The 22980-nt window shown below is 31.7% G+C and overlaps 1 protein-coding gene across 1 annotated transcript in view; it reads left to right on the top strand.

Moving 5' to 3' along the window:
* The window catches only part of LOC123661829, an 88939-nt gene that overhangs the window by 29525 nt on the left and 36434 nt on the right, over positions 1-22980 (top strand). The gene's annotated exons all lie outside the window — the stretch shown is intronic.

Here is a 22980-nt window from a genome sequence, read left to right as displayed (position 1 = left end):
AAAAACAATGCCTGCGACGCTCCGAGTAGAGGGGTAAGGGAACATGGCTCGGGTACAGGGTAGTTAGTTAGTGATTGTCCGTAGTCAGTAACTCGGTATTAGTTAGTGGCCAACCATCGCTGTTACAGCACTAGCTACTCTCTGGCTCTTCCGTAGACGCTTTCCATGGTAAAGCGCCATGAGTCCAACCGAGATGGTCAAATTTGATGAGGTAAGCAATTTACCTTATACTTTTCGTTAATTTTTTTTTTGTTGCAATAATGTTCGTTTTATTTATGCACGTAGTTATTAGTTTTGCATACTACCTACCTATATGTATCTGTATGATAATTTAATACCATATATATATATATATATATATATATATATATATATATATATATATATATATATATATATATATATATATATATATTTTTATATATATATCTGCATTTATTATTAAGTACTTATTTTTTTCTTTTTATTACATATGTTTTTATAAATTTTGCCAATTCTTTTAATTTTCATTTAGTTTTCTAATACTTTGTAGAAGGTTCATATGGAAATAATAATTAAGAAAATTGCGCTTAAAATTGCCGAAAAATATTCGATTATTTAAACTTCAGTCCGTCACTCAGTCTTTTCAGCTTATTGCCGTCCACTGCTGGACATAGGCTTCTTCCAGTTCGCGCCAGACATACCGGTTTTTAAAAATTAAAAAATAATTACATAATTTTTAAAAATTAATTTAAATTTAAACTTCACGTTTGGCAAATTACAAGACAGGACAATGTAACTAGCATTTATTATTTTTATTTCTTGTACCTTCCACACTACCAATGTTTCGGGGCTTATGTGTCTGTTGTATTATGTACCGCGCTGCATCATTTTCAGTAACACATTACTTACTAGTGTTTCCGGTGTTTGTGCGTTTGTTGTGTCGTGTAACATGGCCTGTTAACACATCACCAACGTTTGTCGTATTATGTACCGTGGCCTATCACTTCATTTAACAAATTATTAGCGTTTCTAGTCTTCGTTGTGTTTTGTTGTTGTGTGTACCGTAGCCTATAATTTCGATTGACATGAAAAACATTGATATTTCTCCATTCTACGTGACATTGGCGAAATCATCTTTGCTAGATTGGCACTGTTGGAAACCATTAATCTGAATGAATGAATGAACAAACATTGATATTATAATCAATATGTCGGTGGTGGTTAATCTGTGGCTGTTTAATTTTACGAGATACATTTTATAACCGGATAATGCATGAAACACAGTTATATTTAGTCATCACTATCAACGTAACAAATTTATGTGTTTTGGTCTTAGGATAATAGTTTAAGAGGTTTTATTTTTTATAAGAAGCATACTTATTGCATTGAATTATGTAAGTATGTGAAGATTTTGATGTTAACGAAAAAAAAAACTCAAAAAATTTCGTAGTCACACTTAGATACAGCCACATGATATCAATAATCGTGTTCATATTTCCAAATGTTTACAAGCGGTTTAACTGTCAATATGAAAATGAAGTAAATGAGATTTATACTAATAACTATCGTTGTCGTCCACATAGTTTGTTAATTAAATTATCTTAATACACGTATCGTTAATAAACCCTAATTTAATTTGTTTATCAACGCTATCAATTAAATTACTTGTTAGCAAAAAAATTGTTTATTCTGTTTGTTATGAATAATTTGTGTTAAACATGTTAATTTGCAAACATTTTTGAATATCATATCAAAAATTGACCGCTCCAGCGGGATTCGAACCCGCGTCTCCGACTGACCGTGTCATGTTAATTTGCGTTCGTAAGATTATGTTTTGATAATAAATTTAAGCTAAAATAACTTTTCACTTAATTAAATTTTTAGCTTAAAATGGAAAACAGGTGAAGTGTTTGAGTAGATCGTATTTAATAGAGTACATTGTTTTTTAATACCCGAAAATAAAAAAATAACTGATGTTTATTTATTTCATTTTATAAGTACTTACTGAAGAAATAATTTTATTTGCATATAATCAAAATTATAGGGTAGCTTGTAGTCACTGTCTGAGCGTATGTTTCTACGTTCTGGTAACATACAATCGTGATGTTTTTGAACTTTGACACGGGATTTTCATCCTAATGGCAGTACTTTAGTGCAAGCTTTAGTGTGAAGCGTTTAATTTTACTGTAATGTCAATTCGGCTTGTGTACTGTTGTCAAAACAAATTATTTTACAGTATATTTCTATGAATTATTTCGATAAAGTTTTTAGAAACAAAACATTACAAATTAATAAAGTTACGTTAAAAGATATGAACGCGAGAGCGTTCCATAAAATCTGGCGATATACCTATTTTAGGGTCTTTTTATGTGAAACTTAATTATAGTCTTAATATGAAAAGATACTAAATTAATATCGGGATTAAAAAATGTTATCGATATAAATTTGTATAATTTATGACTTTTTAATAGGCGTTTAATCTGTTGTCGTTACCGGGAACAGGCTTATGATATGATTAATATTTAAGCAAAATCAGTAACTATAATGGAATTTCTTAGAAATGTATCATTAAATTTTAACAAAAAAAAGGAAATTGTAACGTAGTAGGTAGTTGTAAATATCACGTCACTTATTTGAGCCAATAGCTCACATGATAGATGGATTTGTGTTTCCGGAGCTACGCCCGAGGTTTGCCGATTATAGTTCGTTTGTTTGTTATTAAGACTCAAAATTTAACTTAACTTACAATGAATGTGAAAAAGAATAAGATTGGTACAATGGTGATTAATAAAGACAATATAACTCGAAAAAAACAATGCCTGCGACGCTCCGAGTAGAGGGGTAAGGGAACATGGCTCAGGTACCGGGTAGTTAGTTAGTGATTGTCCGTAGTCAGTAACTCGGTATTAGTTCGTGGCCAACCATCGCTGTTACAGCACTAGCTACTCTCTGGTTCTTCCGTAGTCGCTTTCCATGGTAAAGCGCCATGAGTCCAACCGAGATGGTCAAATTTGATGAGGTAAGCAATTTACAATGTTCGTTTTATTTATGCACGTAGTTTTTAGTTTTGCATACTACCTACCTATATGTATCTGTATGATAATTTAATACCATATATATATATGGTATATATATATATATATATATATATATATATATATATATATATCTGCATTTATTATTAAGTACTTATTTTGTTCTTTTTATTACATATGTTTTTATAAATTTTGCCAATTCTTTTAATTTTCATTTAGTTTTCTAATACTTTGTAGAAGGTTCATATAGAAACAGTAATTAAGAAAATTGCGCTTAAAATTGCCGAAAAATATTCGATTATTTAAACTTCAGTCAGTCACTCAGTCTTTTCAGCTTATTGCCGTCCACTGCTGGACATACGCTTCTCCCAGTTCGCGCCAGACATCCCGGTTTTTAAAAATTAAAAATAATTACATAAATTTTAAAAAATAATTTAAATTTAAACTTCGCGTTTGACAAATTACAAGGCAGGACAATGTAACTAGCATTTATTATTTTTGTTTCTTGTACCTTCCACACTACCAATGTTTCGGGGCTTATGTGTCTGTTGTATTATGTACCGCGCTGCATCATTTTCAGTAACACATTACTTACTAGTGTTTCCGGTGTTTGTGCGTTTGTTGTGTCGTGTAACATGGCCTGATAACACATCACCAACGTTTGTCGTATTATGTACCGTGGCCTATCACTTCATTTGAGACATTATTAGCGTTTCTAGTCTTCGTTGTGTTTTGTTGTTGTGTGTACCGTAGCCTATAATTTCGATTGACATGAAAAACATTGATATTTCTCCATTCTACGTGACATTGGCGAAATCATCTTTGCTAGATTGGCACTGTTGGAAACCATTAATCTGAATGAATGAATGAACAAACATTGATATTATAATCAATATGTCGGTGGTGGTTAATCTGTGGCTGTTTAATTTTACGAGATACATTTTATAACCGGATAATGCATGAAACACAGTTATATTTAGTCATCACTATCAACGTAACAAATTTATGTGTTTTGGTCTTAGGATAATAGTTTAAGAGGTTTTATTTTTTATAAGAAGCATACTTATTGCATTGAATTATGTAAGTATGTGAAGATTTTGATGTTAACGAAAAAAAAAACTCAAAAAATTTCGTAGTCACACTTAGATACAGCCACATGATATCAATAATCGTGTTCATATTTCCAAATGTTTACAAGCGGTTTAACTGTCAATATGAAAATGAAGTAAATGAGATTTATACTAATAACTATCGTTGTCGTCCACATAGTTTGTTAATTAAATTATCTTAATACACGTATCGTTAATAAACCCTAATTTAATTTGTTTATCAACGCTATCAATTAAATTACTTGTTAGCAAAAAAATTGTTTATTCTGTTTGTTATGAATAATTTGTGTTAAACATGTTAATTTGCAAACATTTTTGAATATCATATCAAAAATTGACCGCTCCAGCGGGATTCGAACCCGCGTCTCCGACTGACCGTGTCATGTTAATTTGCGTTCGTAAGATTATGTTTTGATAATAAATTTAAGCTAAAATAACTTTTCACTTAATTAAATTTTTAGCTTAAAATGGAAAACAGGTGAAGTGTTTGAGTAGATCGTATTTAATAGAGTACATTGTTTTTTAATACCCGAAAATAAAAAAATAACTGATGTTTATTTATTTCATTTTATAAGTACTTACTGAAGAAATAATTTTATTTGCATATAATCAAAATTATAGGGTAGCTTGTAGTCACTGTCTGAGCGTATGTTTCTACGTTCTGGTAACATACAATCGTGATGTTTTTGAACTTTGACACGGGATTTTCATCCTAATGGCAGTACTTTAGTGCAAGCTTTAGTGTGAAGCGTTTAATTTTACTGTAATGTCAATTCGGCTTGTGTACTGTTGTCAAAACAAATTATTTTACAGTATATTTCTATGAATTATTTCGATAAAGTTTTTAGAAACAAAACATTACAAATTAATAAAGTTACGTTAAAAGATATGAACGCGAGAGCGTTCCATAAAATCTGGCGATATACCTATTTTAGGGTCTTTTTATGTGAAACTTAATTATAGTCTTAATATGAAAAGATACTAAATTAATATCGGGATTAAAAAATGTTATCGATATAAATTTGTATAATTTATGACTTTTTAATAGGCGTTTAATCTGTTGTCGTTACCGGGAACAGGCTTATGATATGATTAATATTTAAGCAAAATCAGTAACTATAATGGAATTTCTTAGAAATGTATCATTTAATTTTAACAAACAAAAGGAAATTGTAACGTAGTAGGTAGTTGTAAATATCACGTCACTTATTTGAGCCAATAGCTCACATGATAGATGGCGTTTGTGTTTACGGAGCTACGCCCGAGGTTTGCCGTTTATAGTTTGTGTGTGTGTTATTAAGACTCAAAATGTACCTTAAATTACAATTAATGTGAAAAAGAATAGGATTCTTAGTTAAGTACAATGGTGATTAATAAAGACAATAAAACTCGAAAAAAAGAATGCCTGCGACGCTCCGAGTAGAGGGGTAACATGGCTAACGGGTAGTTAGTTAGTTAGTGATTGTCCGTAGTCAGTAACTCGGTATTAGTTAGTGGCCAACCATCGCTGGTACAGCACTCGCTACTGATTTAGTTTTTTCCATGGTAAAGCGCCATGACTCCAACCGAGATGGCCAAATTTGATGAGGTAAGCAATTTACCTTATACTTTTCGTTAATTTTTTTTTGTTGCAATAATGTTCGTTTTATTTATGCACGTAGTTATTAGTTTTGCATACTACCTACCTATATGTATCTGTATGATAATTTAATACCATATATATATATATATATATATATATGTGCTGTGTGGCTACGGCACTAAAGAATTTAGCCACCCCCTCTCTTACCGTGGGTGTCGTAAGAGACGACTAAGGGATAACAAGGTTCCACAACCACCTTGGAACTTAAGAAGCCGACCGATGGCGGGATAACCATCCAACTGCTGGCTTTGAAATACACAGGCCGAAGACGGGCAGCAGCGTCTTCGGTGCGACAAAGCCAGCCCTGCGGTCACCAACCCGCCTGCCCAGCGTGGTGACTATGGGCAAAACACATGAGTTCACGTTATTTTTGGCGTAAACTTGTGGAGGCCTATGTCCAGCAGTGGACTGTATGGGCTGTAATGATGAATGATATATATATATATCGCTTTCCGTGGTAAAGCGCCGTGGGTCCAAGCGAGATGGTCAAATTTGAAGTGGTAAGCAATTTACCTTTATATATATATATATATATATCTTAATATATAAAATTCTCGTGTCATGGTGTTAAACATTGAACTCCCCCGAAACGGCTCGACCGATTTTAATAAAATTTTGTGGGCATATCGGGCAGGTCTGGGAATCGGCCAACATCTATTTTTCATACCCCTAAGTTATAAGGGGGGGGGGGGGGGGGTAAGGTTGTTAATAACATATATGGCAAAACAACGTTTGCGGGGTCAGCTAGTCTTCTTCTTTTTTAATATATAAAATTCTCGTGTCATGGTGTTAAACATTGAACTCCTCCGAAACGGCTCGACCGATTTTAATTAAAGGATTAAGGTTGTTACTAACATATATGGCAAAACAACGTTTGCGGGGTCAGCTAGTATATATATATTTCTGCATTTATTAAGTATTTATAAATTTGGCCAATTCTTTTAATTTTCATTTAGTTTTCAGATACTTTGTCGAAGGTTCATATGGAAACAATAATTAAGAAAATTGCGCTTAAAATTACCCAAAAACATTCGATTATTTAAACTTCAGTCAGTCAATCAGTCAGTTCAACCTGTTACCGTCCACTGCTGGACATAGGACTCAGCCAAGTTCGCGCCAGACATCCCGGTTTATAAAAATTAAAAGATTAATTATTTAATTTATAAAGATTAATTTAAATTTAAACTTCGCATTTGGCAAATTACAAGACAGGACAATGTCTAGCTATATTACTGTTAAATTTTACTAATATTTATTATTTTTATTTTTGTACCTTCCACACTATCAATGTTTCAGGGGCTTATGTGTCTGTTGTATTATGTACCGTGCTCCAACATTTTCTTTAACACATTACTTACTAGTGTTTCCGGTGTTTGTGCGTTCGTTGTTTCGTGTAACGTGCCCTGTTAACACATCACCAACGTTTGTGTTATTATGTACCGTGGCCTATCACTTTATTTAAGACATTACCAGCGTTTCCAGTCTTTGTTGTGTTTTGCTATTGTGCTGTTGTGTGTACCGTAGCCTATAATTTCGATTGACATGACAAACATTGATATTATAATCTATATTTTTGGGGTGGTCAATCTGTGGCTGTTTAATTTTACGAGCAACATTTTATAACCGGATAATGCGTGAAACGGTTGATTTTATTACATATCCATATCGTTACAATCGGATTAGAAACCCTTCTTACCGTGTTGATTTATCTGTCTTACAAGCTTTGAAATTTTTACTGCAAATGGCATTATTAAGGAGATTAATAAATTTACGATGCTCCTATAAAACGGGACATCAAAATTTTATCATCGATTCATCCACCTCGAGGGGAATAAGTAATTAGAATACTTTAATGTTAATTCGTTTCGTTAAATGTCTCGATATGTATTTACTTTTATGACTTACTTGCTATGTCACGAGGTTTTACACGTGTTGTGTTCCGTCCCGTGTGCTCGACACATAAACTTGTCAACCGGCTGACCTGACAGACGACTAATCTTGCAGTTTCAAACGCGCGAAGTTTTATAGTAAATAATCGTAACGTTTTCTAAAGCTTTTGAAGACTTTTTTACGCATTGATTTGGGGAGTAAGCTGGTGAATGCGTGACTAGAACGTTACGAAAAGTGTGATCGGTGTGCGAATACAAGTTGAGAGGGTGAAGTTAGTGAAGATAGAATGATTTACTTCAGTCGTGTGGTCTAAAGCACACTCGTTTTTGAAGTAAAACTTTACGTACACTTGACTTGGGGAATAAGCTGGTGAATGCGTGACGAGAGCGAACGGAAGTTGAGAGGGAGATATTAGTTAAGATAGAAAGAAAGAGAGAGAGAGAGAGAAAGAGCGTTACGTTTAGTATATGTTACTTCAGTCGTATGGTCTAAAGCACGTTTATACAGGCAGATTGTTGTCTATATTCCGTTACTTAATATTAATATCAATGCTTAACGCCATCTCTTGGGTTTATGAACAAGAGTCTCACACTTAGCGCCCTCTCTGTTTGTTAGGACACAAGTTATCGCTTTATTTCCAAATAAATTCGAATTAACCAGCGTCAGTATATGAAGGAGAAGATCTATGTCTTAGTCTTGATCTTCAGCTGACCTGGACATAATAAGTTTCATTGAAATCGGTTGAGTACTGAAAGCAACATAGCAATGAAATTAAATTGCATTAAAAATCGTTAATCAAGTGATTAATTTTAAATTCGACGCTTTGAAGGATTATTTTTGTTACATCATTATCATTATCATTATATATAATAAAACTAAGTTGATAAAATGTGCGTGCCGATAAAACTTTAAAGGAGTCCCGGCACAATAAAGGCACTTATGTAGTGTGATAGCTCTTTATCCCCCCTTGAACATGAAATTTCCCGTATTGACCTAAAGGGCGTGTTTTTAAAGATATAAGGGCTTTTCCAACCCTTCAACTTGGAAATTAAGTGTAGTGACGCCATCTGTTGTCGACTATTTGAACTTAATTCAGAACAAGGATTATTTGGGTTGCATTTCGAAAGGCGCTGCGAGCAACTGCAGCATGTGTAGTAATTGCGCGAAATTTAAAATTTCAATAATAAAGTTATTAAATTTAATGTATTCATACATCAGTAGCTAACTTATATTTTGAAGTTAAAGCAATATAATTTTAGTTATTCAAATTAGTTCTAAAAACATTTTAAAATTTAAGTTTTTAAATTTCGCGCCTTTACTACGTATGCTACAGCTGCAGAACCCATTGTTACGGTGGATGATAATGTCGAGAACATTCTAGAAGGTGTGAGAAAGAAAATATTCTCAAAATTTCTCGAATATCCTAGAACCTAGCTCTCTGAATATATAAGAGCCCGGTGTGGCCCGCAAGAGTTCGTTCGATTTGAACAGCAAAACAAGCGATTTCGAAACTAAAAGGAAAGAAGTTATTAAAAAAATAGGGATTGGAAATTTTTGTTAAATACCCGTGCGAAGCCGGGGCGGGAAGCTAGTTATAGTGTATAAGTATTTGTTGTCCCTTAAAAAAATGAGTTGAAATTTAATGTCAAAATAATTTTTTTCTATGTCATACTTAGTCACTCAAATGTAGTTATAAGTACATTACACATGTACATGTCATAACGATTCCATCACGATCGTACATGCATACGCATACGACGGGTGATTGACCGCGCGTTTGTTACACCTGCAAATAACGCGAACCATTCGCGAGGTGTGCATGTGTGCGTTACTTTATGCAAGTATGCTTTATGTGTGTTTAATTTTATGCAAGTGTGTGCAATGTTTGTAAGTGTGTGTTCATTAGGCCTTTTAGAGTGACCGTCCGATACTTAACATACATTAAGGGCTACCAACTTCTACTAACTTGATTAACTTTTTAAGTAAATTTTATTTACTACTTATTTCTGTAGCGTACAGAGCTTAACTCGCGACCGGGTCACAATACCTTTTCAGCCCCCCATTGGAAAACCATATAATATTATAAATAAATAAAATAAATAAATAAAGTCAAATAAACGAAGTCATAAATTCACTTTATTATTATAGAATCGTTGTGTAGATATAGTAAGTAATCTTATTTGTTTTATTACTTGCCAAGAATGCGTTGAACTTGAAAGGTAGGTAAAGTAACAGAGTGAAATATAGACTATAATTAATGCTAACATTAAACTTACAGCATAATTATAACATTTAATATAACCCTTAAAGTAATTTTGTTTACTATACTACAAATTGGACTTTAAAAAAATCTACCATAACAAAAGAGTTATTTTTAGCCTGATTTATTAATGAAATGTTATTTTTGAACGTTCCTTTATAGGTCGAAAAATAAAAAACTCACAATTATCTATGATAATTTCAAATTAGCTGTGAAAAATAACCGACATGATGCATGTATCAGTTTTTGCTTAAGTAACTTTAATTTTTTAAACATGTTTTTAAATGTCTGATAAATAAAATGTATTGACAAATGTTTATTCTATCAGATTTGTATATAGACTAGTGGTCGCCTGTATAGCGGTCGAAATTCGGCTATAATTAATTAAAATTATAAGTTGAACATTATTAAGGTTTTAATGAATTTATTATGGTTATGTTTGACATTTCAATATAGACAAACAATATTAATCTATAATCTATTCTCAATTTGACGTCAGACTTTAATGATAAACAAAATAATATATTTATGGGTGTGTGTGTCAAATACATGGTAGAGTGTGTAATGTTTTTTTATTAATTTAATGTACCTATATTTTATGTATAACTCCGCGTCCTTGTCCGCGTGGAATTTTTCAATATAGTTATTATTGAGTTCACAATTATAAAAAAAAAAAAACTAAAATAAAAGTAGCCCAAGTTACTCCTTATTACATCAGCTATCTGTTAGTGAAAGCCCCATCAAAATCGCTGCAGCCGTTTCAGAGATTAGACGGAACAAACAGACAGAGGGACGAAAATTTTAAAAAATTTCATTTTGGTATGGTGGTATTAAGTACCGTGTATCCATATGCGCTTACTAAAAAGCGGTTATTTTAATATTACAAACAGACACTACAATTTTATTTATTTGTATATAGATATTTTATGTTATGGTTATGGTTTCCTGCATGTTCCAACTGCTTTGTTTTCGACTGCTTTTCTTTCTTTTGCTCATTTTCCAAGAAGATATACCGATTGCTTGATCACCATTCGATAGTAAATAGTAGCTAGTATTGCAAATAGCGCGCACTTATACACCGTCCAAGAAACCGGTAAATCTATCAAAATATCGAATGATGAGATACTGGACTTTCTAGTTATGAATATTATAATGGCCATTGGCCAATTAATAGGCTATCAAAGCTGCAAATATTGTGAAAATGGTCAAGCAAGTACCACGTGCACTAAATGCAAGGTACATTTATGCTAAGTGAAGTATAGATATCGTTTTTGGGCTTATCACAATAAAACCTAAACCAATATTTGTATCGTATACATTACAAAAAATTATATGCTTATGTGGCCAGTAGCAATGTATAGTATAATATAGACATGTTTTTTTCTTAGTTTATTACTTATTACTTGTTCTTTTATTATTTTTTCCCGTGTCATTTTTGTCTCAATAAACTTTTGACATTTAAACATTTTTTTTTTACAAAAAATATATTACGACTTTAATGTAGGGAAACATTTCATTTTTTAACCGACTTCCCAAAAAAAGAGGGGGTTCTCGATTCGATTGTATTTTTTTAAATTCTAAGCAGAGTGCGATGACATGGACGCAAAACTGATAAATATCCGCAAAAAATAACTTAAACATTAATGTTTCGGGTATTTCCGTTATTTGTTGCGTCAGCCCTGCCAGTAGAAAAGACGTGCTATTTCTATTATGAATATATTATTACAGTTTGATTTAGACTATTAGTGTTCCTTTTTTTCTTCTTTATCTACGAATTAACATTTATTATATTACACTGTCACTAAATTTGAAATCTATTTTCCAGAAATCAATCATAACAAAAAAAAATATTATCCAGTAATTTTTTGTTTTTTGGACCATTCGGCGCTCCTTTGTGAGTAGCGCCAGGAGTATGATGCCTACCCCCCCCTCGCTACGCTTCTAACTTCATTGATTTAATTTTATTACTATTGACCCCATAATAATGCAAACATAATAATATTTATATAAATTTATTTCGATTGTTATATATATATATATATGTAACTTCTTATTATTCCATTTTATTCATATATTTTTTTTATAGTAGTCAAAGTAAAATCTCAAAAGTGACAACCCTAAACGTCACGCTATTCATCTTTCTCTTGTGACGAAATGTAAAGCGAAATAAGCATTAGAATTTATACGTGTTAGAGAGAGATGCATGTATTTGACTTTGTTTCGTACATTAACATAGGTCAGCGTTAACGTGAAAATCCCATACGCGTTAAATCCGATCTTTATGCTAAGTGTTAATACGGAAAATTACTTTACGTTTTTCTCAAGTAAAGACGTCAACTTTAATTATCATTTATTTACGTATGTTATGTACACTTCTGTTACTATTTAACCAACTTAAAAAAGAGGAGGTTACTCAATTCGACCGTATATATATATATATATATATATATATACATTTTTATGTATATTCAGGGATAACTTCTTCGTTTATGAACAGATTTTGATCATTCTTTTTTTGTCGGAAAGGAGATATTCCAAATGTGGTACCGTGGTAAGGAAACCAGGATCTGATGATGGAATCCCAGATAAATCGAGGGGAAACCCTCGAAAATCGTAGTGACGACTAGTGCGTTCGTTAATTTTTTTCGTCGTTTTTTTTCGTTTGCGAGCAAACACAATTATTCTAAAAAAAGAGTATATTAGATTTAGTGCATTACAGTATAAAATAAAAAATTTATAGTATATTTTGACTTTCAGGCTTTATTTCAAAAAAATATATCAAAATATGTCTTTTATAATCTATCGAATGTCAAAATGGCGTACTGCGATTAATTTAAAAAAAAAAAAAACTGCAAAATGCTAACATAATAATAATAGATTAAATTCAGTTTTATATAAAAACGAAATATTTTATTTCTACATAATAATACCTTTGTCATTAAAACTTAAAAAAAGGCTACATTTCTGCACTAATTATTATTTTTCGATGAATGAAAGCGTGTTTGAATCTCGCATGCACTCGCTAACACCATTTACACGCATCGACCGACGCTGCGACATTATAGCGCTTACAAATACCAATGTTTGAATACTGAGAAAGTGTTTATATTGTATGTTTTCGTCCTTGGTTCGATAATAGAAAATATTTTACGTCTTGGGGAGATTATTAATTAAAGAAATAGCATAGTAGCTGACCCGGTGAACTTTAACCCTCCATATTTTTTTTTATGAATGTGTATATATATAATGATTAGTGAAACATAACTATGTTCTTATAGTCATCTAGTAAATACGCATTTATTGTTTTACACAGGAATTTATTTGTTATTTTTTTTATTTGTAAGATTTTAGGTATTGTTTTAAACACTACTTATTAAGCTGTCAAAACAATTGGCACGGTTTTATTTTAATAGTTTTAGGTCAGTTTTCAAGATTAAAACTTCGGACTTGATACAAGCATTACATAAGAATCGATACGTTCGTATTTTTTATTATTCAATTTATCGGTAAACTTTAAAAAAATTAAATAAAATAAAAAATATTACTGAAAATGGTACTTATGTTGTTCTAATAATAATTAGCCTACAATGTAGACACGCGATTTATCCTATAAATATCTATCTAAAGAGTTTCTCGACCCAATAAAGTAATCCTATAAGCTTAAGATACAATTATGTCAAAAACGTTCTTTTTCAAATTCGCAATTTATCGGTCAAAGTGATTCGAATGAGTTTTCTTAGCTGTGTGAAATGAAGTTTTCATTTCATTTATTCCACTCACATAACATGTTTATATGAAATAACACTTTTTTCTATAGAAATGTTTAGTTAAAATAATTAATAATAGTTTGATATTGATTTCACTCTAATCACTTTAATTTATAGAATTCATGTGAATCAAGTCAAAACCATGTAAGCGTAGCGATTGGATGAAAATTAAAGGCATAAATATTTTAGATGTACGATAATTAAACACCTACATCACCTATTGCCTACAGATAATAAAATAAATAGTATAAATGTCAATCCGATACTTTATATTTTATACGGGTCGTATCAATAACATATTCGGTAAAGAGGTTTATAGATAATTACAGGGTGTGCTACACAGCATTAGGACGGATTAAAGCTTCGCGCCTCCTTGAAAGAGGGTACTATATCAAATTACTTTTTTATAAAAGGAAATTGTTGGGAAACTAATTTTATCAACTATTCGAACTGCCAACCTTTTAATTTATAGAATTATTAACTATTTTGAATACAGTTTTGCTAATTTCTAATCTCATTTTATTAATAATCAAGTAAAAGTGTATTTTTTAATTAATTAAATTATTGTGTTTAATAAACTATTAGTTTGGTAAGAAAAATAATAAGTGAAAATTCGAAATCTAATAAATAGTCTCAAATTGTGATAGATATAAAGAAAAAATAAATAAATTATAACTAGATAAAAGAGAACCAAAGAAAAAAAAAATTGCAGTTGATCTAATTGTTTCCCTATTAACAGTTTCAAAGTAGCATTGAATTGACCCATATGTATTCCTAACCCCTTAGTTTCGTCATTGTATTTACATTCACACCCATAACATTGAGTATCTATGAGCATGTACTCCCCTATCATGGGGCAGATAATGTAGACCCCAAAATGTTCATCTAATTGGAGATCAAAGGAGGGTGGTAATCGCGTACACGGCTTGCCTACTCGATAGTGTTGTGATTAATTAGATGTACTAATACTGGATATGGAAAAAAAATGCGTGCGTACAAAGTACACATGTCAGAAGTGAAACTTTTTTGGCAAACTAATTTTTAAGTCTCGTTATATTTATACAAATCTAAAGCTTTTGATTTCTGTTCCAACGCCATCTAGTTAGTTTGCAATGTAATAATATCGATATTAATGTTAACCTTTGTAGTTTCTATAGTACACGCTAGGTGGCTCCGTTGTTCGATAAAAACGTTGCACATCTTCGTGACGCTATTATTATTATTATTGCGCTTTAATATTCGTAAAAATAATTTACCCTTCATTTTTATTAAAGATTTAAAGCTGAAGATTTTGTTTGTTTTGAGCGCGATAATTTCAGGTTCTACTGGGTCGAAATGAAAAATTATTTTTGTGGATAGTCCATTTACCGAGAAAGGCCAGGCTAGATAATATTCTAACACGTTTTTTCCTAAAATTAACGCGAGTCAAACCACGAGGCACAGCTAGTGTTTTTATATTCATACATTACCTGTATCTCACATATTATAGGTATATAATTTATTTATTATATATTTAACAATTGTTGTTTAGTCTCAAATATTCTAACTAGAAAATTGATGTTAACAGTTCTTTTACAGATTTAAATACGAATTGAACTTAACATACGTTACATAAATAGCAAAGAAATCGCAATTAATACGCCCGAGTAGAAATTTTTTGGAGTTCCTTAGCAGGACCGGACCGGGCATGCCCGATCTGGACCGGATAAGGTATGTAACGCAGAAGATTGCTCAGGACCTTATACCGGTCCGATTCCGTACCTTTATATGGAGAAATTTATATTATGTAGTATTAGTCACAATAATAAGAAATATTGTTCTTAAATATTTTATAATATCTATCGGGTATCTATCGTCCATATCTCATCCAGTACCTAGTTCGTGGATTCGTGTTAGCGTTGCGTTAATGCTTAATGGCCGACAGAGTATTGTTTTTGACGATTACGAGATAACTTGTCCGGAATAATACTGGGGTGGTTATTCGGCTACCTATTATCGCTGGACAGTAGAGTAAAATACGTAAGTATGTACAATATAAATATACCTACAAAAATATTCGTTATATTTATATATGGAACTCTTCAATTAATTTATTTACTAAAGGATTTCCGATGAAGGCACTTATTCTAGTCTGTAAAAGATTTATATCATAACTCATAGTCTCGATCGACCCATATGTTATAGTCGTGAGTACTTAGTAATTAATGAATGAAAACAAATATTTAAAATTATTATTTATATTTAAAGTTAACGAAAATGAAGACGTTTCCTTTGTTTCAAGTCAATCAATCTGGGAAAGCAGTGAACGTTGTAACGAAGTGTAATTTTTGTGTAAACATTTGAATGGAAATCAGTTAGCGCGCTGACTGACTCTCTATCAAATATAGCGCGCTCTCAGGATGGACAGTGTCATACAATATAGCGCCAGCCCTGGGGACTATTTTAATAATTGTTTTAAATGCGTACAGTTGATATGCGAAATTTTTCATTTATATTTCCCTCTTAACGAACTTTAACCCGAAACTATATGTATGCAATAAAAAAAGCGCGTTTAAATAGTCTTTAGTTTCTTTAGGCTTAAAACATTTATAATGCCATATATCTTTAGTATAATGTAGTATAAATACATTATGTAACATACATGACAGTTGACTTCATCGCCCTAAAAACGCTTAAAATTACATAAGTTTTAATGAGAAACAATTGAAGCCTACCTCTTCGTATTAACGCGTATTATCACTAAGTGTTCTAAGAGGTTAATTTATGTCTATCTTCGGAGATCCGCCGCTCCTAGTTGAAATCCATTGAGTAGTATTTCAACACTGTTATCAATTGAGGCTTTGTTTAGACGGTCAACGAACTCGGGCTTGCCGCGTAACAATTAACTCATTTGTTCTATGTCCTTTAAGTTACAGTCGGAAGCGATTTGAAACATTAGCCTTCTCAATAGCAAAAACTTCTCATCATAATTTATTACTATTACTATAATATATATATATATGTTGAATGTTGAGTAAATGATTAATCTCATTTATGTAAATTTTAAATAATATCTATTCTAAATAATAAAAAATATTAATATTATTAAATATTTATAAATGAAAATATACTTTCTATGTTTTACGACCTGCCAGTGCACCTTGTACAGTACATATTGTTTGATGTGGTAGGTATATATTTTAATGACTATTTACTTATAAATAAACGCTCCGCTTCTGACTTGGACCGAACTGATTGTATATTTGTTTAGGTCATTAAATCCGTTTAAAACAGTAACAACGTACCTGAGGTCCCGCACCTGCTATCATAGCACTCGACTTTGTTACTTCTTCGAAAGTCAATAGGTATATTTCGTAACGCCTATTTATCACGTTTCTTAGAAAATTGATTGCTTTTTACCTTTTTACGATTATCGCTAAACGTTTGCTATTCTGTCGCTACAATGTATATTTGCAACAATTATTAATTTTGTTTGATATAAATAAGCTTTTTAGCTTTATGTACATTAGCATAAAGTAATAACTTGTTTTTGTTGACGAACTTCCGCCAAAACTAGTTAAATATAAAATTAATTATTATATCTTTATATTATTACAAGTATTGATAAATATTAATACCGTAGTAGCGTAGATCGTAATTTTAAAATAAGTAAAACCAAGAAAAATATTTTAATGCCATTTATTTATCTTATTACATTGTTGGCTACTTGTCACAAGATTGAACTCGCGACTTAGCACAACAGCTGTTTACCTAATCACTGCACTAACCGACCGTCCCCGTAAATCTATTTATTCAAATATCTATTTTATTACGTACATTATTAACCACTATTAATAATGGAACCCTCAAACTACCCTATTTCGTCATCGTTCGTTAAACTAAAAACCGTTTTCAGCGGAAGTAAACATATACATCTGCATATTTTTATCATCGGTATTTATATTTTGCGTAAGAAGTAACACTTCACGATTACCGGTACAGTTAAGTACGATCGTGACAAAACATTTTGTGGTTACATTGACTTCGATATAAATAAACACGAAGGGCTTGCGTCAAACTCGTCTAAATTATCCATTTATCGATGTTAGACGAAAATAGTTATACATATATAAATATCTACAGGAATCGGTAAATACTTTCTGCACTTATAAATCTAAGAATGATTACAAATCCACTCAGAAATTTAAAAGTCTAAAATTTTATGTTTGTCAACATCGTTTCTTGTCACAATTCATTGATGTTAAAGTAACCGTAAAAAGCTATCTAATGTAATCTCATTACCCATAAACATAGGTAGGTGTCATTAGCCATTTACTAATATTATTGTGTGTTCGCATATGATGGAAATTTGCATATATTTAATAACGGTTGGCATGTTGATATTGGAAACTGTCTTTAATTTTTATATTAGAACTTAAAACCTACTAATTATCTCACTAAAAAATGAATTATCTCTATCTTAATTAAAAAATCACGAGGGAGGCTTGTGCGAGTAACGCGTAACTAATTCCAAGTTCTATCGGGAAGATACTACGAAAGAGGGCCAGCAACTGTTGTAACGACAAAATGAAGATAATTTTCTCAGATTATATGAAATTATTGGTGATAAAAGTCGATGTTCTTTTATCATTCGCAACGGAAAGCGCTATTGGGCGATATAATTACCGTATATGTAAACGATTGGTTCGAAAATAGGTCAACTTATCATAACTCGCGTTCACACGACAAGACATTAGGTGCGTCGTTTTACTGCCATAGCTGATGGAACCTACAATGTAATTGTACGTGAAATGACAGGAAATTGCAATATACAAAACAATACCGTATATTTATATTGATAATTTTATTGTTGCATAAAAATGTTACGTTTTTACAACCGCAAGTTGCGATTACGTTGTTATTTTTACAATTTTTAATGTTTATCTTTACGATAAGCGTATAAATTGACAAGATTTGAAATTTCTCTTTTAATATTAAATGGCTTCAGTTCCAATACACGTTTTACCATTAATATACTATTTGTCATAAATATGTCTTTAGTAAAGCGTCTTCCCACTCGTTTATTTCACATATCGGAGCCATGTCGGTAATAGGCGGAGGTTACAGTACCGGCGCTCAGCGAGCCTAGGGCAAATAAATGTATATCGTCCCATCAAAATCAGCTCAATATTTAACCAAACTCAATAAGTGTAAATCCATGGCATTTCCATAAACGCTGTCTTACTTACTAGTGAGTACGGAGTTTATTTATAAACCCATCCCTCTTATATTACAAGTTGAATTATTGCTAGCAATTTGAAATTGTCTTGCGGCGGCGTGCAGTCGTACTTTAGTGTTCTCATCCGAACGCGTTTGTCTTCTCATTTATGTTGAAGAGATTTTATTTAAATTATTTTATAATATTTCTTATAAAATGCACGTGCTTAAGGTTAAACCTAATTAAACAACACGATTTTACTGCTAATCGAAACTAAACTATTTAGATTGTAAAATCGAAGCTATCCTATCTAATCCTACGCTAAGTTTTATATTGTCATTGCGACATTTAAAGTGTTTAAAACTAATTTAAATAGAATATAATATGAATTAGAATGACATTCGAAGATTATAAAGGGATTGAATGATGAAGGTTGCCAATAAAACGCAAACTTTATCGATACGAATACAATGGTCTATCAAATAATATTGTACCTTGGATGTGTTATAATGAAGCCTTGAACTCTTTGAAGAATATTGCGGTGATTCACATAATGGATTTATTTTGCATGCTGTGTTAAACCTTATTTATAAAAAAATTTCAAATGACAAAACTAGAAAAATCAAATTGTAACAATTTTACTGACGACTAGGTGTAACCTGCACGCGTTGCTACCCTTTTTTTATTTATTTTTTTGTTCGTACTAACTCGGAAACCTGTGTGTGCTCATGCACAACACTTTGCTAAAGATCGCGATATGATCAAATGCATAGTTTACGATTCTATAAAGGACTTACAGACAAACATTCATTTATATATGTTATATATATATATATATATATATATATATATATATAGATTAAGTATGACAAATAGTATAAATAAACATTAAAAGATAAGTTTGTCTATTAATATCACATCACTTATTTGAACAAACATAAAAAAAGTCAACACCAATAAAGATCTAACCGATCAAAATATGAAGTGCCAAGCTGTTGACAAATAATAACATTATTATTCATGTTAGATTATTTGCATGGAATTTGAAACAGGCAACTTTTTTAATTGGTAATAAACTTAGTTAATAATTGTATGAAAAGAAGTTAATACAGATAAAATCGAAGAGATCGATTATTTTTTTATTGATAATATTAATCGTCTGTCAGGCATATTTAAGTTACACAGCTGTAGCTATAATTAAATTGTTTTGTTTGACTACAGTTGATTTGCGCAGTTTTGCCTGCGTTGAAATAATTTTCTGCTAAGATCGTCCATAATTATTGTTAATATCCTACGAACCTACTAAATAAGATTGGTTTCGTCGAAATTAAAATTATTATAACGTATTCTATTCTGTCAAATCATCTTTGTTACTCAATTATGATGTATATTATAAACTCTATTATATCAGAAATCCAAACTGCAGAATTCAGATATACCAAAGAAAAAAAGCCGTCCAAAAGTAGCGACGCGTCAAAATATTATTTTTAATCTGTATTAGATTTGTATGTTTATTTATTCAAGCGGAAGGGGAGAGTCGGTAATTGGCACATGACAATAGGGATTAAGAAGCTTACAGTCGAGTTTTGTGATTCAAATATTGACGACCCGGTGGGCGACAATGCAGGCCTGTTATGATAATATTCCTGACGTTTCATACAATAATTTGTCCGCAAACTGTTCACATCGAGTGGCCGTTGAAATCTTTATGGTCTTTCGACGTCTGTTTTGTAATAATTGGAATGTATAATGTAGCGCGCCGCGGCTTGAGAACTAAAGGATGTATATTCATAAGTTACATTACTTTCTTATTTCTTTATCCTTACACTTTATTATTATTAAGTTAGCTTTTAAGTTCCGGTATTAAAAATCGGTGAAAATATTATTAAAACGCAAACACCGTAGACAAATTCGATTTCGAAGAAAATTATTCTATATATTGCGGTTGCGGGTTCGATCCCGCACATTACAAACATTTGTAGTGGTCATACAGGTGTTGCCGTGGTCTGGGTGTTTGTGCAGTCCTTGTGGGTCTCCCCACCGTGTCTCGAAGAGCACGTTAAGCTGTCGGTCCCGGTTGTTATCATGTAGGTACAACTGATAGCGATCGTTACTCATAGTAGGGAATATATCCGCCAATCCGCATTGAAGCAGCGTGGTGGATTAACTCTGATCCTTCTCCTACATGGGGAAAGAGGCCTATGCCCAGTAGTGGTATATTACAGGCTGAAGCCTATAGTTTATATAGAGAAGTAGTGCAGAATGCTAATATTTTTTAAAATTATGCATATAAAATACATAAAATGAATTTTAAAAAACATTACACACACCACTATGTATTTGACACACACACGCAAATATATACAGTTTTGTTTATTGTTAACGTCTGTGGTCAAATTGAGAATAGATTATTATAGATTAATGTTGTTTGTCTTTTCTTAATGTCAAACATAACCATTATAAATTCATTTGTTACTACACACACACACATATATATATATATTGACATTGTATAGTTTTATTATCACTTGTAAAGATAGCTTGTTTTATATTAGCATGTAAAAATCAGGGCTTTACTGTCTAAAGCTACGATAACTAACATAAATCATTCCTATCGTTGACTCGAGCCATGGATAATCGTGTTCAGAACGTTTTCGATTAGCGCCAACATCACAACTACTAGTTTTGTTTCCTTTTTTTATATTATGTATAATATGTGTATGTGTATTAAAGAAATCAATGTGGTTAAAATTTAAAAGATGGGTCATCCGTAGAAATATACCTATTACAAGTTTTTTTATCTTTTAGCATCTACACACGGTAGTCTATTCCTTAGGTAAGCAACTTAATGCTTGTGTTATACCCCATCGCAATACACCCAAACTCAGGCAGGAATCGCGCCAACGGGCTAGTGGATATTTTACATTATAAAAAATTGTCACTTTGTTTTAACTTTGATTGTTAAGAATTATTTTATTCTTGCATTGCAATCGTATTGGTACTCTTCTTGACAATAGAAAAAGATTTAGCTTTTAAAATACCGTTTTCCTTTTAACAACACTCTATTTAAAGCGTAGTGAAACAGGCTATGATTATTGTTCTTTGAAATGTCGCCGAACACATAGAAAGATTGTCCGCAACACATTAATGCAAATTCGTTTTTCGCACGCCATGACCTGAATGTGTCAATGTTTTAATGAAGCAAGTGTTCAAATATAAGGAGAGGAAATGGGAAGTGTCAAATGGTTTTTCGCTGTTCGTACACGGCCCAGTTCGTCCATCGCTAAGTGCCCTGTTGTAATTGTTCGTTCAATGCAAATAGCTCGTGTTTGATTGTCCGGCGCCGCAGCGTGTCGCAGCGGTTGGCTTTTGCCCGTTTCCAAGTAAACCGGACGATGTAGTTTACTTAACGGTTTTTCCCATATTAATACCACGTGCTCATAGATTTTATTCTGTGATCTGAGGTTTATTTGAATTGTTTGTATTAAGTAGATCGAATTTCATGTCTTTCTCATTGACGACAACTTGTTAGCTTATTCTATAAAAATTAAAGAATATTTTTTATCAGTTTTTATTTAATACACATATAAATATCTCTATAAAGTTTTGTTTCAAAACATAATTTTAAAAAAATATCTCTATCTTCAAAAATACTTAAACTATTAACTTAAATACGCTTTTGATGCATTTTTTTTATTTCTCATCTAATGAAATCCATGTCTCTTGCCATTGCAGTATTTAAAGAGACTAAATACTATACCGCCGTGTTTTCTACGTTAAAAGACTTATTCATCATTGGCTAGATCGACGTTTTCTGTTTTATTTAAATCAATAGACACTTTATCGGTTACGCCGTGAGCGATACCAGCATTTTATCTCTATTTAAAATTGCTAGTACTTTTAAGTGCCGGATATCGGGGCAATTATTGCTGATGACATGCGTGCTAGCGACGGGGTGTACCCAACGATCTAGATCTGTTAGTCTAATTGTTAAAAATTACTTTATCGGTACCATTTGCGTATCGTGTACTTATTTTAAAAATAATCAAGTATATATATTATTCTAATTTTAAAAGTTATTCTAATATTTTAGTTATT

Source organism: Melitaea cinxia, chromosome 17 (assembly GCF_905220565.1).
Source record: "Melitaea cinxia chromosome 17, ilMelCinx1.1, whole genome shotgun sequence".
Taxonomy (NCBI): domain Eukaryota; kingdom Metazoa; phylum Arthropoda; class Insecta; order Lepidoptera; family Nymphalidae; genus Melitaea; species Melitaea cinxia.
The sequence above is the reverse complement of the archived record's forward strand: the minus strand, read 5'-3'. Positions and strand labels throughout refer to the sequence as shown.